The sequence below is a fragment of the Musca vetustissima genome, unplaced genomic scaffold, assembly GCF_032173495.1.
Source record: "Musca vetustissima isolate MV318-11 ecotype Yass unplaced genomic scaffold, APGP_CSIRO_Mvet_v1 utg5393, whole genome shotgun sequence".
Classification (NCBI taxonomy): domain Eukaryota; kingdom Metazoa; phylum Arthropoda; class Insecta; order Diptera; family Muscidae; genus Musca; species Musca vetustissima.
The window spans coordinates 231,339-251,665 of record NW_026882147.1 but is presented as its reverse complement, the minus strand read 5'-3'; the positions used below and the strand labels follow the sequence as shown (position 1 = coordinate 251,665).

General features: G+C 33.3%; 1 non-coding gene across 1 annotated transcript; it reads right to left on the bottom strand.

The window, feature by feature from the left end:
* Positions 1 to 13,792: 13,792 nt before the first annotated feature.
* Trnat-ugu (transfer RNA threonine (anticodon UGU)) lies at positions 13,793 to 13,864 on the bottom strand. The gene has a single exon. It is a non-coding gene; the product is annotated as a tRNA-Thr (tRNA).
* Positions 13,865 to 20,327: the final 6,463 nt, after the last annotated feature.

Genomic DNA, 20,327 nt, shown 5'->3' with positions numbered 1-20,327 from the left:
AAAACATTTATTTAAACAATGTAGGCCATGTGTTTTTCCATAAAAAATACTTAAAAACCAGTAAGGAAAAATAGTAAAGTCGGTCGACTATATGATACCCTTCACCACTTTGGATATATTGTACATATGTTCCTAACAATTGCATGTCAATGTACCCTCAAAGGAACATTCTCATGTCTTTCTGCAACCTGTGCTAAATTTAATTTCATTCGGGCAGATGTAGAGTCGTCTGCATACCATGGGACAAACTTAGAAAAATTGACGCACATCGTTCTAGACTTAAGTCAGCGCGCTATGCCAAATTTCGTGCGAAGAAAAATATATATTTGAGCTACATCTAAATCTGGACCGATTTTCACGAGTATTAGCACACATCATTCTAGACTCAATTCGGTACGCTATGCCAAATTTCGTGCAAATCGAAGGATATATAGGGACTTTGGTGCACCATTTATCTAAAATCGGATGAAAATATCTATGGGAGCTATATCCAACTCTGAACCGATTTTTCAATAGAGTTCGTCCTTGGGGCAAATAAATGAGCTGTGCCAAATTTCATCCAATTCAAAAATGCGACCTGTACTTTGTTTACAATTTAACATGGACAGACGGACGAATGGACATGCATAAATCGACTTAAAAGTGATTCTATGCATATTCTCAAAAGGAACCATGTGTCTATCTCGTTTCCTTTACCTGTTGCAAACATATGCACATATGTGTTGGTCCTTGAAAAAAATATTCTTTAGAAAATCCACGACTTTTGTTTGTTGGTCCTTGAAAAAAATATTCTTTAAAAAATCAACGCCTTTTGTTGGTTGGTCCTTGAAAAATATGCTTTAAAAATCCACGCCTTGCGTTAGTCCTTGAAAAAATATTCTTTAAAAAATCAACGCCTTTTTTTAGTTGGCCCTTGAAAAATATTCTTTAAAAAACCACTCCTTGTGTTAATCCTTGAAAAAATATTCTCTAAACAATGCATGCCTTGTATTGTTCTTTAAAAAATCCACGCCTTTTTTTGGTCCTTGAAAAAATATTCTTTAAAAAATCCACGCCTTTTTTTGGTCCTTGAAAAAATATTCTTTAAAAAATCCACGCCTTTTTTTGGTCCTTGAAAAAATATTCTTTAAAAAATCCACGCCTTTTTTTGGTCCTTGAAAAAATATTCTTTAAAAAATCCACGCCTTTTTTTGGTCCTTGAAAAAATATTCTTTAAAAAATCCACGCCTTTTTTTGGTCCTTGAAAAAATATTCTTTAAAAAATCCACGCCTTTTTTTGGTCCTTGAAAAAATATTCTTTAAAAAATCCACGCCTTTTTTTGGTATAAAAAATATTCTTTAAAAAATCCACGCCTTTTTTTGGTCCTTGAAAAAATATTCTTTAAAAAATCCACGCCTTTTTTTGGTCCTTGAAAAAATATTCTTTAAAAAATCCACGCCTTTTTTTGGTCCTTGAAAAAATATTCTTTAAAAAATCCACGCCTTTTTTTGGTCCTTGAAAAAATATTCTTTAAAAAATCCACGCCTTTTTTTGGTCCTTGAAAAAATATTCTTTAAAAAATCCACGCCTTTTTTTGGTCCTTGAAAAAATATTCTTTAAAAAATCCACGCCTTGTGTTGATCATTGAAAAAATATTCTTTAAAAAATCCACGCCTTATTTTGGTCCTTGAAAAAATATTCTTTAAAAAATCCACGCCTTGTGTTGATCAATGAAAAAATATTCTTTAACAAATCCACGCCTTTTTTTGGTCCTTGAAAAATATTCTTTAACAAATCCACGCCTTTTTTTGGTCCTTGAAAAATATTCTTTAACAAATCCACGCCTTTTTTTGGTCCTTGAAAAATATTCTTTAAAAAATCCACGCCTTTTTTTGGTCCTTGAAAAAATATTCTTTAAAAAATCCACGCCTTGTGTTGATCATTGAAAAAATATTCTTTAAAAAATCCACGCCTTGTGTTGATCATTGAAAAAATATTCTTTAAAAAATCCACGCCTTTTGTTGGTCCTTGAAAAAATATTCTTTAAAAAATCCATGCCTTTTTTTGGTCCTTGAAAAAATATTCTTTAAAAAATCCACGCCTTTTTTTGGTCCTTGAAAAAATATTCTTTAAAAAATCCACGCCTTGTGTTGATCATTGAAAAAATATTCTTTAAAAAATCTACACCTTGTGTTAGTCCTTTAAAAAAAATTTTTAATTATCCAGAGTCTTTCAAAAAATATTCGCCTTGTGTTGGTCTTTGACAAATATTCCTTAAAAACTTCACGCCTTTTTTGGTTCTTATTTATATTTTTTTCATAAAATCCACGCTTATGGAAGTTCTTGAAAAAATATTATATCAAAAATTCTGAACAAGAATTCTTTAAAAAACACAGTTTTGGATGTCGAGATAAAATCATTAAAAATCTTAAAAAATACAAGCTTATAGATAGCATGGCTATTCTTGCAACAAAGTATCCTGATTCAAAGATATGTTGTTACCTTTCAGTTGGTAAAAGTTTTGAAAGTGGTTATATATATATATATATTTTATTTATTTATTTTTTTTTTTTTTGACAAAGATTAAAACTCTGACAATTCCTTTATAGTGTAATTCCATTCTCACAAATCTCAAATTCCTTTTGAGCATTTTGATAAAAAGAAAACTGTTACGATTTTAAACGAAACACATTCCGACAAACTATTTTTTTTTTTTTGCACCACAACAAAAACGATTTCAAAAGAGGTTTTGTATGTGTGTGTGTGTGCAACTTTAGAACACAATCTCTGTTGCAGCCGTTCTTGCCTGATTGTTCTTGTTTGGTTACTGGCTAACTGACTGACTGAATGACTTGCAGTTTGGAGTTATTTTGCATTTGCTGCAGTCAGATTTTTTGTGCACTCCTGCTTGTTGCAGATATGACTTTCAGCCATTTTTTGAATTCTTACGGTATTGTTGCACCTGTCACTAAACATTTTGTCAAATGTCAAAATTGTCATGGTATAAAAAAAGAAAGCAAAACGAAAATAGAAAAGTTAAAATTTGTTTCTTATCGGAAGAAAAGGGATTTTTGCGAGTTAGTGTGCCGATAGGCCATTTTGTGGAACGAACTTCAAAATGTTGTCTAAAAGGAAAAACAAAATAAAATTGAAATTTAATATTACTTTTTGTGTTGGAACTTTGACTTTAGTTTTTTTTTCACTGATACAGTCAGTGCCAAGGTGATTACTTTTAGTAATAGGAAATGCAATAATAATACTACAGTATGGACAAACAAGTCATTGAAATAAGCCAAAAAGTATTTATACAACTAGTTTTTAAAAATCGACAATTTTTGTCAATAAGCCCATCAAAATTATTTTTAATAATTTCAAATGTATTGCCTTGGTATTCCTTGCCACAATATTACTTACAAACTACACAATTATAGACAAACCAAATCAAGAAAAATATTTTTTGAAAATATATTATAAGAAATCCACTCTTGGTCTTTGAAAAAAATATTATTATCTTTGTTGTATTAGTTTGGCTGTAGGCTTTTTAAAGTAAAAATCGTTTTTAATTTTGATTTTTAATATGTTTCCATATTTCGATTGGATTCTCCAATCCTATGATTTTTTTAAATACACGCCCTAAGAGTCCTTGAAAAACATTTAAAAAATCCAAGTAGATTTCCAACATTTCTGAAAATTGTCCTATTTCCAATTCCACCAAATTCAATATCATTTTATTCTCCACAGTGTCGACTATGTCCGACATTTACTTATATCTCATTTCCTGCATATACTATTTGTTGAAAACCCCATGAAAATACAACATTTAACAATGGCCAGGTAAATGCAAAACGGAAACAATGAAGAAATCAAAAATATTTCACAGAAAGAAATTCGAAAAAAAACAAAGAAAAACGGAAATGAAAACAAATGAAAAATGATGTTTAAAATAAAAGTTCACCACAATAGAAACAATGGCATGCATAATTGAATGGATGAATGAATGAATGACTGACTGGTCGACTCTGCAAGTGATGGTGGTGAATGGTTGGACGGACGGTCGGTCGGTTTGTCTGTCACTTACTGCTAAAATGAAAAATGATATTTATTCGGTTGTTTCAACACTCAAAAATACAATAGTGATGATTAAATAAAGGATTATCATTACCAGACGAGAGATTCCAGTAACAAATATTTAAAAAAAAAATTAAGTTTCATATCTTAAGTTCTAATGGCTTTTAATGCCTCTCATATCGATTTCAAGTCTTACTTAAAAAAATACATTTTGTCCTTACAAAAAAAAAACCTTACCTCATTGCACTTTCTGTAATATTTTTTTCACAATGTCCCAGCCCACTGTGCATAACAAAATGACATTAGAAAAAAAATTGTTTATAGTTTTGAAAGTGGCATCAAATGGATTGCAGTCTTAAGTAATATGCGCGAATAAAACTTAACAACAACAATGCAATGTGAAACGAAAATAGAAAAAAATCAAATTTGTCGCGAACATTTCATTGGAACGAAAAAAAAACAAAAACTATTTATTCTGGGCTCGCATGTCAATGACACTGGCTGGTTTACACTGACAAAAAAATATGTATTTGATTGATCATGCTCCTGAGCACCGTGTATCAGGGATAAAATTATAATGCTATTAGTTGTGAACAATTGGCATGCCTCTTCCAAAAATTAAACAAGCTTTAATACATCAATAAGTAACTCCCACAAAAAGAGTTTCGTACTTTAAGTATTGACGCATGACCATGTGTTGTGTAGCCTACATTGTCTAGAAAATCAATATGTAAAAAAGCGGAATCAATTTCGTTTGAGAAACGTAGTAGGTCAATACTGTGCGGTACATCACAGTATTGAGTCTTCGGGAAAATTTTGGGATCAACCAAGAACACATGGAGAAAAATTTGAAACCAATAAAACATTTTTTGGTTTTCAATGTACGACACATCACTAACATATTATTTCAAAAGCCCCTCAAATTCATAAAATTTGCGTATGATTGACGTCAACACTCATACGCAGGTGTGCCCATTATAATTTTAATTTATTTAGAACTCCCACACTACGTTCGGGTTCATTTTTTTCTAATATAAAATTTCGAATGCTTTAAAATCAAGAGACTTAAAAACTGTAGACTTGGTCCTGTGAAAGATAAAAATACACATTTAGGGTCATAGGTACCCTGCAAAAATCGACTTCTTGTCATTGGGAATGTCGTGGGGTACTATATGAAATCGAAAGTAATGATGACAACCGTCATTCTAACGCAGGCTTATTCGTCTTAATCGAAGAAACCTGGCATCGTGCGCCTGGATAAAACCACTACGTAGAGCAGTATAGTCGAACGGGGCCGACTATATGATCCCCTACAGAACTGCCACTGAGCTCTATGTGTCTGTTGATCTATATTCCCACCCTGTGTACAATTTTCGCTATAGTTATACTCTCTTAACCGATTAGTACTCAAAAACTCCTCGGCAGGCTATGTTTTCCAGAGTGAAAATGTACTTCATTCGATACAGTCATAAAGTTTTCTATAAATTTAATAGCTGAAATATCATTAGATCCTCATCGAAAATTGTAGGTGTTATCCTAGACCATAAACGGAACCTTAAAGCAGAATTTCCTAGCCATCAGAATATCCATGTCAGAATAGGTAGACCCTGTAAATATTAACGTATAACTACCACATCCGAGTATATACAGTGATACCAATTTAAAGGCCAACCACTGCTCTTGGTTATACTTCAGTAGTGAATATAAACGCCATAAAATACAAATGTTGTCATTTTTCACACAAAAATCTGGTTTCAATCACTATGTATTGTCCGATCTTTATCAACCTTCCTTGTGTAAAATTTCGTGGTGTTCTGGTCATAATTGTAGCCTCAATTCCATTTCATCCGATCATTACACACACTTTTGAAGTCACATAAATCTGTAATACCCTGACAACATACTGGTGTAAGTTATACAAACTTGGCATGGTTCTCGATGTACTGTGTAAAATTTCGTGTTCAATTGGACATACTATGTTCTATTGGTGCACCATTCACATAAAATCTAAATACTGTTTAAATCTGCCCCGATTTGTCGGAACATTTATAAGTTAACATTAATATGTTAAGCACTCCAAAAATTAAACATTCAGCCGAAATCTGAAATGCCCAAATATTGCCGATTTCATTAGAAAATGTGGCTAAAACTTTTAAAATATCGAAAATGGGGCAGTACATTTTTATAGGGGGCTATTTTAAAACACAGATCAATAATGAAAATTCTCCTCAACTATGTTGTTCACCTTCCAAGATCGTGAATTGTCACAAAACAAAAACAAAAAAAATTGACCAGAACTTTTATGTATGGGCTATGTAAAAACATGGACCTAACACCTTCTGATAGCTTCATCAAGATTTCAATAGCCGTAGGATCATGATTAAATCGGATTTGAATTTTATTACTTACGAGTATTTCGAAGTGTTGCGAACGGATTTACAAATTCGATGTGCAATCCATTTTAGGTTGGAGGAACTACATATGAAATCAATACATTACTTTGATGGTTTATCACTGCGTATGAAAAACGTCAATACTCATACGCAAATTGCAGCAAATCGATGTGTTTCTCTCAGAAGGTCTTTGTATTTGACTTCATTTTATATATCAATTTTTTGAAAACTTTTTAAAAAATACCTTAATATCATTGCAGTCCATGATTAATTTTTTCTTTGAAAACTTCTAAAATTATGTTGTTCACTTTGCAAGAACCCGAAATGTCCCAGTGCATCCAATTCATTTGGAAAATACTTCTAGAAATATAAGCATTTCAAAAATAGCGCAGGATCTTCGGTTGAAAATTTCTATTAAAAGCTTCAAAATACCTAACAATGAACATTTTTTATTGCAATTTTCCTTGTGAAAAAAATGCTAGGTTCTATCGTAAATTCTGATAGCTCTGTAGAGATTTCAATATCCATACAATCATTGCTTAAACGACTTTGAATTTTTTTATGATGAAGAACGGAATGACAAATTTTCTATTCAATGCACTTTATGCTGGAGGAACTACTTATAAAATCAATATATGCATTTGATGGTTTATCACTGCGTATGAATGACGTCAATACTCATACGCATATTGTAACCCAGTATAAATTGATCGGTTTAGGACTTTGCCATAATGTAAGCTTTTAAGATCTGAAATATCAATTTTTTTAAAACTTTTTAAAAATATACTTAATATCATTGTAGTCCATGATTAATTTTTTCAGAATTTCTTTTAAAATGTCTTCAACACTTAATCTAGAAGGTGGTAAATAGAGGGAGATTTTATTTCAAAGTTAGATTTTATTTCAAATATGCGATACTCTTTTTGCATATTTTTGGAAATTACCCAATTTTTCTAAATTTATTATTTCATCTAAATTTGTTTTTAAACATTAAATACCATTCCTTAATTTCTCATTGTGTATTTCTTCTTCGTTGTATTTCTTTTTCCACTGCCTGCCAATGGCAGACTGCAATCGTGCTGACTGCGATTATTTCTTGTTTTCCAACTTCGATGATAAATAGCAACCGGATACACGAAGGGAAATATAAAGTGCATATTAAGTAATGCTTTGGCAAATCATAAGACAATAACAAAAGCATTTCCGCCTTTAGCTTTTATGAGGCATTTTTCGTTTCGTTCATTCTTGCATTCCTTTGTTTCGATTTTTTCGTTCGTTTTCTGTTTTTTTGTTTCTTACACATTTGCATGCAATTCGATTGCAATATGAAATGTGAAATGTATAATTGATTTTTCCGTTATAAATTTTCAAAATCACATGTGTGGTTGTGTTGAATGTGAATTGTGCAAATGTGTATGAGAAAAAAAATATTTTATATTTTGAATTAACGATTTTGATTTTAAATTCATTTGATATAAGGTTCCGAACAAGTAATACATTTTCCATTTACTTAATATAGAAAGGAAAAAAATTGTCAGTCAATATCGTTACCACTTTCATTAAAATGCCAACCCAGAAAACCAGGTTTTAAAGTAAATACACCAATATACCGCACACACACACACACTCCCTCACTCCATGACAAAGTCTACAAAAGTTACGCGCCAGATGGAGTCAAAGAACATGGCATAATATTTACTAAAGCTCATATCAACTGAATACCAATTGCGAATGGCTTGTTGCGGGGCAGCAGCTCTCGGGTCAGGGTAGCAGCGCGAGTAGTTCTACAACCGGCTTTATTTTCATCCAATGAAGGTTTACTCGATGCTCACACATGTTATAGCATCGGCAGTAGTACCACTCTGCAGCACTTAAAACTCAATCAGGTGTATGAGTATCAATTAATGTGACATTCTATGATGGCTCGTCCTCTCATGGGTTTCAGTTCCGTTCGGAGGTTTCATTCCATTTTTTTGTTATTTTGTTCCAAACTATTTTCATTATCTTGCTCGTTACAAAAATGTGTAAGCAAAACTATATAGCTAGTGGATATATGTGTATATATTTCTACATGAGTGTGTACATGTGTGTGTGTGTGTGCGTTGTCTGATATGTCCTTCAACTGTGACATTATCTCGTTTGCATAGTTAAATAGTTAAAGTACACATGTAGTAGTTGTTGTTGCTGTTGACATTATTGCATCAGAGTTGATATTTGTTGTTGCTGTAGTTGTTGTTATAGTAGCCATGATTGTAATATCCCATTGAGATATGGAGTCGATTACTTAATGTTTGGTCGCTCGTTGGGTATGCGACACGAATAAAGTTATTGGCATGGAAATACCACACACGTGGAGGAGCTAATGTCGCAGGAGGAGAATTTAACTAAGTCAATGAAGTGTATTAAATATGGTAAGTTGAGAGTAGAGGAAAATAGGGGAACCAATCAAGAATGCTACATAGCTCAAATAAACCACAAGGCTTTATAAAATATTTTTTTGGGATTAAAATTAGATGAAAAGAATATTTTTTCAAGGGCGTGTATTTTTTAAAGAATAGTTTTTGAAGGACCACAAGAAGCGTAGATTTTTTTAACGAATACTTAGATTAGATTTTTTAAAGAATACTTTTCAAGGACTTCAACAGGCGTAGACTTTCTAAAGAATACTTTTTCAAGGACTTCAACAGGCGTAGATTTTTTAAAGAATACTTTTCAAGGACCAACACAAGGCGTGGATTTTTTAAAGAATATTTTTCAAGGACTAACATAGCAATAGGCGTGGATTTTTAAAGAAATATTTTTCAAGGACCAACACAAGGCGTGGATTTTTTAAAGAATATTTTTCAAGGACCAACACAAGGCGTGGATTTTTTAAAGAATATTTTTCAAGGACCAACACAAGGCGTGGATTTTTTAAAGAACATCTTTTCAAGGACCAACACAAGGCGTGGATTTTTTAAAGAATATCTTTTCAAGGACAAACACAAGGCGTGGATTTTTTAAAGAATATCTTTTCAAGGACCAACACAAGGCGTGGATTTTTTAAAGAATATATTTTCAAGGACAAACACAAGGCGTGGATTTTTTAAGAATATTTTTCAAGGACCAACACAAGGCGTGGATTTTTTAAAGAATATTTTTCAAGGACCAACACAAGGCGTGGATCTTTTAAAGAATATTTTATAAGAGCCTAAGACGTGGATTTTTTAAAGAATATTTTTTTCAAGAGCCTAAGGCGTGGATTTTTTAAAGAATATTTTTCAAGGACCAACACAAGGCGTGGATTTTTTAAAGAATATTTTTCAAGGACCAACACAAGGCGTGGATTTTTTAAAGAATATTTTTCAAGGACCAACACAAGGCGTGGATTTTTTAAAGAATATTTTTCAAGGACCAACACAAGGCGTGGATTTTTTAAAGAATATTTTTCAAGGACCAACACAAGGCGTGGATTTTTTAAAGAATATTTTTCAAGGACCAACACAAGGCGTGGATTTTTTAAAGAATATTTTTCAAGGACCAACACAAGGCGTGGATTTTTTAAAGAATATCTTTTCAAGGACCAACACTAGGCGTGGATTTTTTAAAGAATATCTTTTCAAGGACCCGTATAAGGCGTGGATTTTTTAAAGAAAATCGTTTCAAGCACCCGTATAAGGCGTGGATTTTTTTTAAGAATATCTTTTCAAGGACCCGAATAAGGCGTGGATTTTTTTAGGAATATATTTTCAAGGACACGTATAAGGCGTGGATTTTTTTAGGAATATATTTTCAAGGACCCGTATAAGGCGTGGATTTTTTTAAGAATATCTTTTCAAGGACACGTATAATTAATTATATTTTTTTTTTCAAACCCATCCTTGGTTTTGATTTGTATACCCTTCACCACACTGTGGTACAGGGTATTATGTCTTTGTGCATATGTTTGAAACAGGCAAAAGGAAACGAGATAGACACATGTTTCCTTTTGAGAAAATGCATAGAATCACTTTCTAAGTCGATTTAGGCATGTCCATCCGCCCGTCTCTCCGTCCATGTTAAATTGTAAACAAATTACAGGTCGCATTTTTTATTCGAATTGGATGGAATTTGGCACAACTCATTTATTTGACCCAAAGACGAATCCTATTGAAATTGGGAAAAATCGGTTCAGATTTATATAGCTCCCATATATATTTTCGTCCGATTTTGGGTAAATGGTGCACCAAAGCCCCCTTATATCCTTCGATTTGCACGAAATTTGGCATAGCGTACTGAATTAAGTTTAGAAATATGTGTTTTAAATTTCGTGAATATCGGTTCAGATTTAGATATAGCACCGATATATATTTTCGTCCGATTTTATGTAAATGGTGCACCAAAGTCGCTATGTATCCTTCGATTTGCACGAAATTTGCATAGCGTACTGAACTGTGACAAGTTTCGATGAAATCTGTTTGGATTTCGATATTTTGCTTTAAATTTATTTACACAATTTTGTCCCACTGTAAGAAGCAACTCTATATCTGACCAAAATTTAGTATAGGTTGCAGAATGAATGAATGTTAATGGTCCGTCAAAAATGGGACATCTGTTAGGATTTCCTCTATTGAATATACCCAAAATGGTGAAGGGTATCAAATAGTCGGCCCGTCCGATTTTACTACTTTCCTTACTGGTAAAAAAAAATATTTTTGTCTGTACTCATCGGAAACATGAATTTTCAAGAAATATTTTTGTTTTTTCTGTAACTATCAGAAACGTGGATTTTGTTTTACCTTCTGAAACATTGATTTGCGAACCAGTAGACAACTAGATACGTTTGCAATCTATCAATTCATATATTTAATACAAATGTCATGCCGTTTTATAGTGCTCTTGTAATTCGTCATCCTGTGTCTCTTTCTTTCCTCCCACATGGTCTACATATGTTTCGATTTCATTTACCTTTTAAAGTTTACTCATAATTTCTGTTCGGTAAACAACGGGTGTGGTGAAGGTGAAACTGAAAACGAAATTGTGCCCTTCGTACGTACATACATGCATACATACCTACATACGAACGAACGTACCATCAATCAATGGCCTGAAATTGAAATGAATTGAAAACATTCGAAATTAATTGAAATATGCATTTTGATTAATAGCCTTGTAAGACATCGCATCCATATGTTGGATTTTGATTTAAATCTCGTATTGGGGAAATTATAATGAATTTCTAGGAATTTTTATTACTAAATCTAAAAGGGGATTTATGATGATTCTGAGAATGGATGGTGACGAATGGATGATTTTCATGGTAACTGAGTTTTGCAAAAGTATGAGCAGGCGATCGGACGTAGTTTGTACTTTTCATTCACCTAGGATAGAATTAAAACTGGATTAAACAATGTTCAGAATATCTGACAATGCTGTTGATGATAATAATTAACTTAGATCAGTGTTGGGCATCTTAAAATTTGAATTTTATTCGTCGAACATGTTTGGAATTCCGTATTAACTATTTAAATTAATAAACATTTTTTGTTGTTGAAAATCTTTTTTTAAATTTACAATTTTTAAATTACTTCCCAAACACACCCAGTTTTTATTGAATGAATCTCCGCTAACAAAGAATATCCTTTCGCCCGGTCAACAATGAATGCAGTCAGGTTCAGTAAGACTTGTGTCATGTAAAACTTTGCGTCTTTTTAAAATTTACATACACAGTCACACCCATCCTCAACATTGCAAGGTGTCATATGGTGTTTTTCTTCCCATCAGAATCCTTATGTTATCCTGTTGCAACGGCAGCAGCAGCATCACCAGGAACACACTTTGTATTTTCGTACGAAAATTGGTTCAACGTTATGAATACAGACTCGACTATAAACAGCCTCCTCAAACAACGTCCATCACACAGAAGCATTCAAATTACAATGCCTATGTATGTATGTGTGTGTGTGTACGTGAAATGTACTGAGAATGCGTGTAACGTCCATGTGCGTATATGGGCTAAGTGAGAGTATGTGTGTGTGCGCGCGTTCGTGTAGAGTGCATACTTTAGATTACCTTAATGTCAATTTGAACATGTTTTACACATTCTTACTGCAATGGAATGTACACATATTTACGTATACTTACATAGCCGAAACATACACCCAAAAACGCACACAGATACTCACACACACATGTGGACATTAACCTGCAGACAACAAGCCACTTACACAAAGAATTGAAAAAAAAACAACAATAAGTTCAATGTCCGAACAGTGTTCGGATAATGAATTCAGAATTTTTTGAAAAATATTTTTCTTTCAAAGCGTGGAGTTTTTACAACATATTTTATTCAAGGCGTGGATTTTCAAAAATATTTTCTGAAGCAAAGTTTTTTTAAAAAATATTTTATTCAAGGCGTGGATTTAAAAAAAAATATTTTTCAAGGTGTGGATTTTTAAAAAAATATTTTTTCAACACGTGAATTTTAAAATATAATATATTATATATACAGAAAAAATGAATATCCCTTCCCCCCAAACACTGTAAATCGTGTGTAACTTTTCCTTCCAATGCTTTTGATGATGAAAGTGGCTTGGCTACTGGTGTCTTGTACAAAGGTGACGTATCGTCATCATCATCATCCTCGTCATCATTCGAATTGGCAACATTCATTTGATACATCTTACGCACACATCCACACACACGCAGCCACTTGAATGATAGCTGTTTTGCGTAGTTGCGAAAGTGTAGGTAATACGTGCTGCTTGTCCATATGTCACTCAGCTAGGGTTCGTTGAATGGATAGATGGATGGATGGACGGATAGATGGTCGGATGGATGTATGGCTGGTTGACTGTATGGTTGGCTAGTTGGTCGATCGGTCGTTAGGTTACCAGTTTGTTGGTCTAGCCAAACTCGAAACATGATGATGCACTTGTTCGCTTTACGTTTCCAGGATTTTTTTTTTCATTTTTTGTTGGTCTTGTTGGTCAATGCAATGGAAAATCATTGTGTAGCTACTTCAGGCACGTCGATTGTCGATTTCAATTGAGATGCGGTGTTTGATGCAGTCGCTAACCTAACCAATCCGATAGCCAGGCATAAATGTTCGCATCAAAGGCACAACAACGAGAGAAAATGAAATCGGCCAAATAGAAACCTTATTGCCCCCCTAGTAGCAGGGCAAAATCATGAGAGTGGCATTGTCACTTTTTCATTGACATTATCTGCATGGAAATCTTAAATATCCATTCCCTTCTTTGTCAAACAACAGCCATGGTCAGTGATTTGGAATACTTGAAAACTGTTAATTAAATTGGTTAACAAAAATTAAAATTTCAATATTTAATGAATAACAAAAAGTTTGAGTTGAAGGCAACTTCATTTACTCTGTTGCCTCCTGTGAGGATTGAACTCACGACCCCTGGTTTACAAGACCAGTGCTCTGCCACTGAGCTAAAGAGGCTGCTGAACGACAGCCATTAATGTTGTCACGTAAGTTACAATCCAGTGGAAGAAGGGAAGAAAAAGAAATAAAAATGAGGCATACAACCAGCCATACCCATTAACTACTACACAAGCCTATGAAAACTACCACCACCACCATCACCCAGACTCATACACACTCATACCAGTGAACCGGAAAAAAACACTAATGGATTTGTTGGAAAATTCTAGACTCAGTGCCAAGTTTTACAGCGTCACAATAATATTGGCATATAATTCACATAATACAAATGCAAATAAGATATTTTGTAAAGAGATGAACGATTTTGCACATCAAAATGTGAACATATTTCTTAAGAATTGCACGACTTCAAAAAGATTCACTCACTATTTTTTTTTTAAATCAACGATTATAAACCATTTGAATAAAATGTAGGCTTATAAATCGTTAAAACTTTTTAGAAAAAATTCACATTTTAAAATAAAATTGTTGGCAATTTCTAAAAATTCACATTTTTAAAAATTATTTTTAACAAATTAAATATATTCTTTTAATTTACTCTATTTTTTTTTTTTTTTTTTTTTTTTTTTTTTTTGTAACTTAAAATTTTCAAAAAATATATAAAACCAGTGAGCGGAGCAGTACAGTCGGACGGGGCCGACCATACGATACCCTACACAACTACCACGGAACTCACATTTTCTGCGGATGTTTATTCCGAGCCTGGGCAATATTTCGTGGTATTTGCACCCTCCTAAAACCAGTGAGCGGAGCAGTATAGTCGGACGGGGCCGACCATACGATACCCTACACAACTACCACGGAACTCAAATTTCCTGCGGATGTTTATTCCGAGCCTGGGCAATATTTCGTGGTATTTGCACCCTCTTGCCCGATTAGAGGTAAACAGCTCCTCTTCCTCACACTGACATACTTTCCGAATATTACGAGTATTTAGTACAGATATTGTCCAGGTTCCCTTCACCGTGGGTTGTGTTGTGATGCTCGGCTTTCATTTGTGGTCTATAGATCGACTCGAAAATAACACAAAAAATTAAGTTTTCGATCCACTTCATTCCAAAATTATTATCTGATCATCACCGAAAATTTTAGGCGTTTTCCTTGACCATAACTGGAACCTCATGGAACATTTCAAGAGATCAGCGCTATAGTTCCGCTCTCTAAAGTGATAATGGGTTACTAAATAATATACGAATACGGAGATACCTTTAAATATTTAGGTGTAACACCCACATCAGAGCACATACAACAATATAATTGGTATTAATTTAAAGGTCAACCACTGCTCTTGGATATAATATCAACTTCTCGGGTCTATGTCCTTCAGGGGTAAATATATACGCTATAGAATACAAATAATGTCATTCTTCACACAAAAGTCAGGGTCCATTTGACCCGCTAAATATTGACCAAAACTTTAATTAAACAGGCATGCTTATTCTTTGGCCCGATCCCCTTCTCCATGCAAAATTTCACGATGTTCGGGCCATAATTGCGGCCCCTGGAGCGACCAGAAAAACCGCGACCAAAAAAAATTAGTATTTGGTCCATTTCATCCCTAAATATTAGCCGATCTTTCCCAAAAACAATTGGGGTCTTCATTAGCCAGAACCCATCTTACATCCAAAATTTCGTGAAAATTGGTCCATAATTGTGGCCTGTATCGTGTTTACAAATTATAATGGACAGACGGACGGACACACATGTCTAGATCGACTCAGCTAGTGGAGATATGACGATCGGTATACTTAAAGGTGGGTCTAGGACCAATATTTCGCGGCGTTACAAACTTTTTGGGCTGCACAAATCTATAATACCCTGACAACATAGTTGTGTAGGGTATAAAAATCATCGCATTGCAAATATTAATTTATTTAAAAAATGCACATGATTTAAAAAATACTTTTTTAAAAAAATCCACACTAAGGAATCTTTCGAAAATATATATTTTTGAAAGGCCCGTAACAAAAATGTATTTTTTTCATTCACGCTTAGAAATACACAATATTTTTTATAAATTAAAAAAAATATATTTATATTTTTTATATATTGCCAAAAATATTCTTTTAACATCCACGCTTATGGCCCTTAGGATCCTGCCAAAAATATTCTTAAAAAACACGTTAATAGCTGTTAGAATCCTGCCAAAAATATTCTTTGAAAATCTACGCTTATAGCCCTTAGGATCCTGCCAAAAAATATTCTTTGAAAATCTACGCTTATAGCCCTTAGTAACCTGCCAAAAATATTCTTTGAAAATCTACGCTTATAGCCCTTAGTATCCTGCCAAAAATATTCTTTAAACATCCACGCTTATAGCCCTTAGGATCCTGCCAAAAATATTCTTAAAAAGCACGCTTATAGCTGTTTGTATCCTGCCAAAAAAATTCCTTAAGATTCCACGTTTATATCCCTTAGTATCCTGCCAAAAATATTCTTAAAAAAACACGCTTATAGCTGTAGTATCCTGCCAAAAAAATCCTTAAGAATCCACATTTATAGCCCTTTGTATCCTGCCAAAACTATTCTTTAAATATCCACGCTTATAGCTCTTAGTATCCTCCCAAAAATATTCTTTAAAAAATTCACGCTCCTAGTCTTGGAGGTTCTTAAACAACAATTCCCAAGAAATGTATGCTTACAGTCCTGAATATCCTGGAAACCCCAATTTAAAAAATTCCAGGCTATATATATATATACTCTTTGAAAAAATATTACGCTTAAAGTCCTTAAAAAGCCTTTAAAGTCCTTAAAGAAAAATCCTTTAAAAATCCAAACATTTGCCCAGGAATTACCTTTAAGTTCTTGAGTCCTGAAAATCCTGAATAAATACCAATTTTTCAAAGAATTTTAAGTGCTGAGCCAAACTCTGTGGTATTCAACCATTAACACCTGAATCAAAAATTGATAAATGTTTCGAACTCCAGCATTAGTGGAATTGGAAAATATGTTCATGCCTTCAATGATGATGATTGTGTGAAGGAATGTAACACCTCTACCATTGAAAATTATGATGATGATTTAAATGGATAAGTAGTTGTAACCATCACACACTTGACCAAACGGTTGTGGAGAACTTTTCCCGATTTAATATTAAAGCGAAGAACTTTGATCTGCTGCTGGAAAATGTGTGGTAACCAGTGTTTCCAAGTCAAGTAAAATGATTTTGTTTTTGGATTTTGAAATTGATGTCTCTTTTTTATTTTTTGTTGTTCGTGAACATCCGTGCGCCATCATTTTTATTATTTATCACAAAATGCTACAGAGATGGATAAGTTATTCTTCTTCTGCTACTGCTTTAGTTTCATGATAAATATTTTGTAGTCTTCTTCGGTGACAGTCACACACAAACACACTCACATATGTTCGTTAAGTTATTGTCTGTATATATATATATATATTATATTTTTTTGCAGTGGTGTAGCCTTTTACTAGAGAAGCTTTGTGGTTGTTACTAAACATAGTGATAGCCCCTCCACTACCTACCTCCATGGCCATTACTAAACCACATGTGAGGCTGCTACATGCATCAGACAATTACTCACATTGGCCTCATCCTTTAATACACTTAAATGGATGTGAGTGCAGATGGATTTGCAATGCTGTCTTCCATATGAGTATGTATAAGTGTGTGTGTGTTTGTACATGTTTGCTTTGCGTTACCCCTATGTGGGTATGGGTGCAAGTATATTTATTTTACTCTTCTCATTACTTAAGTAGGATATCAATGGATAAAACACAGCAACAACAACAATAACAACTAGAACACAGCTTATCACAACATCATTTGTCATTAAGTATTTACTTTATTCAATTTACTATTACATACTCACACACACGCACACTCACTCACACACACACTCACACACTCAACTCAACTCTAGCCGACCTATTTAACTTTTATCAATTTCAAATGTTTATTTATTTATTTTCTTTTGACAGAGTTAATGTTGTTGGCTGCGTTGTTGTTTTTGTTGGCGATGCTCTCTCATTACTGTTCGATATCCTTATTTTTAGTTTTGGGGTTCCATCCTTCCTTTTTTGTTGAATCCATCACACAGCAACAACTAATGTAGCAAAGTATTACCTACCAGCTACTTACTCAATGCCATCTGTGTTGTGTTAATATGTGTGTGTATGTATGTGTGCGTTCGTCATGTGTATGTTTGTTTGCAAAAAGTAAACATGAACTTTAAGTGACTTTATTTGTATTTTTAGTTAAATTTAATTTTATTTACCATAAAAGCTTTTGAAGATTCCATTGCATTTGCAACTATCAGCGAAATGGTAGCCATTTTTTGTTGTGAATGGATTTTTGTGCGCTACTGGCAGTGGAGGAAGGATTGTTTTGGAAGTGATTTTGTGAAATATTATTAAATCAGGTTAAAAAAATGGTCTCGAGATACGAGATGGTCTCGAGATCGAGATTTTTGTTAAGTTTCATGAAAATAGGTTCAGATTTAGATATAGCTCCCATATATATCTTCGTCCGATTTAAGGTAAATGGTGAACCAAAGTCCCTATATATCTTTCGATATATACGAAATTTGGGATAGCGTACTGAATTATGTCTAGAATGATGTGTGCTAAGTTTCGTGAAAATCGGTTCAGATTTAGATATAGCTCCCATATATAGTTTCGACCGATTTTAGGTAAATAGTCCACTAAAGTCCCTGGAAATCTTTTGATTTGCACGAATTTTGGCATAACGTACTTAGTTAAAACTAGAATGATGACGTCTGTAATAATACGTGCTAAGTTTCATAAAAATCGGTTCAGATTTAGATATTGCTCCATATATAGTTTCGCCCGATTTTAGTTAAATGTTAGTTAAAAAATTAATTAATTGTCATAGCGTTCTGAATTAAGTCTAGAATGACGTGTGCTAAGTTTCGTGATAATCAGTTCAGATTTAGATATAGCTCCCATATAAATTTTCGTCCGATTTTATGTAATCGGTGCACCAAAGTCCCTATATATCTCTCGATTTGCACGAATTTTGGTACAGGGTACTGAATAAAGTCTAGAAAGAAGTTGCTAAGCTTCGTGAAAAGAAGTAATATAAATTAGACTTAGGCAAGTGTCCCTGGAATCGGTTCAGATGTAGATGTATAACAAATGTAGAATATACCCAAATTGGTGAAGGGTATCATATAGTCGGCCCAGTCCGACTTTACTACTTTCCTTACTGGTTTTAAATTGATTAGTAAATGGTGCACCATTTACCTAAAATCCGGCGAAAATATATATGTGGGAGCTATATCTAAATCTGAACCGATTTCAACAAAAAGTTCCAGAGATTAATTTATATTAAATTCAGTACATTGTACAAAATTGTGTGCCAATCGGACAATCCTTGGGTCTTTTGTGCAAAATTTACATAAAATCGGAAGAAAATATATATGGGAACTATATATAAACTTGAACCGATTTTCACAAAATTAACACACATCATTCAAAACTTAATTCAGTACGCTATGCCAAATTTCATGGAAATCTAAATTTGAAATTTTGCCCTCTCCTATTTAACCCCACCGAAGGGAGGTGAGACATATATCTCAACAATATTTTCAATATGAATCCACGTTATTGTATAGCCCGTGGACATATACAAGCCACCACGTTTTCAGCATGTTAGTCGAAATTTCCCTCTGTAATGGAACTTTCGGGTTCTTGGAGGGTAACAAATTTTTAGCGGAAAATTTGATATATTTCCATATTTGACATAATAAAGTTCAATATTGATATTTTGAAGCCTATATTCTTGGATGATGAAACTATTTGCAGAACAATTTCGATATAAACCCATGTTTTACATTGTATTTTTAAGGTGCTAACTTATTGGTGCATCGGTGGGAAATGCGGATATCCCACCATAAAATCAAACATTAAGTCGCATATTAAAACAAAATAAAACCGTTAGAGGATCTGAATTCCAACCAGACTGATTACAATGATAATTACCAGGCTATACCTATGGGTGCTGAACTTTGATTTTTTTTACAAACCTGTAAAAATATTTTTATCATAAGTTCTTATATCTAGATTTTACAATTGAGTATCAGAGGACAATGAACAGTCATAAAGTTTTTGTATCTGTTGAATAAGTCCTGAGATATAGAGCTCTAAACAAATAGGGTCGAAGCTGCCCCAGTCTTCCCTACATAATTTTGAAGCAGATTTAACCCACCTAGGTAAAAGAAAAGCATTTTTAAGTGTCACCATCGATTATATCTGAAGAGTGAACTTGGACATAAACATAAAACATAAAAACATTTAAGAGCACTCGTCATTCCATTACATATTTTTAAATATTGTAGAGATCCTTTTGTCCAGATTATTACAATTTTAGCGATATTGCCTTCCTGAAAATTCATTATCAAATAAATAATGCATACAATTTTAGTAACAGACCACTAATTGAGGTTAATATCTGTCTACTGTCCCGACATTTAAAATT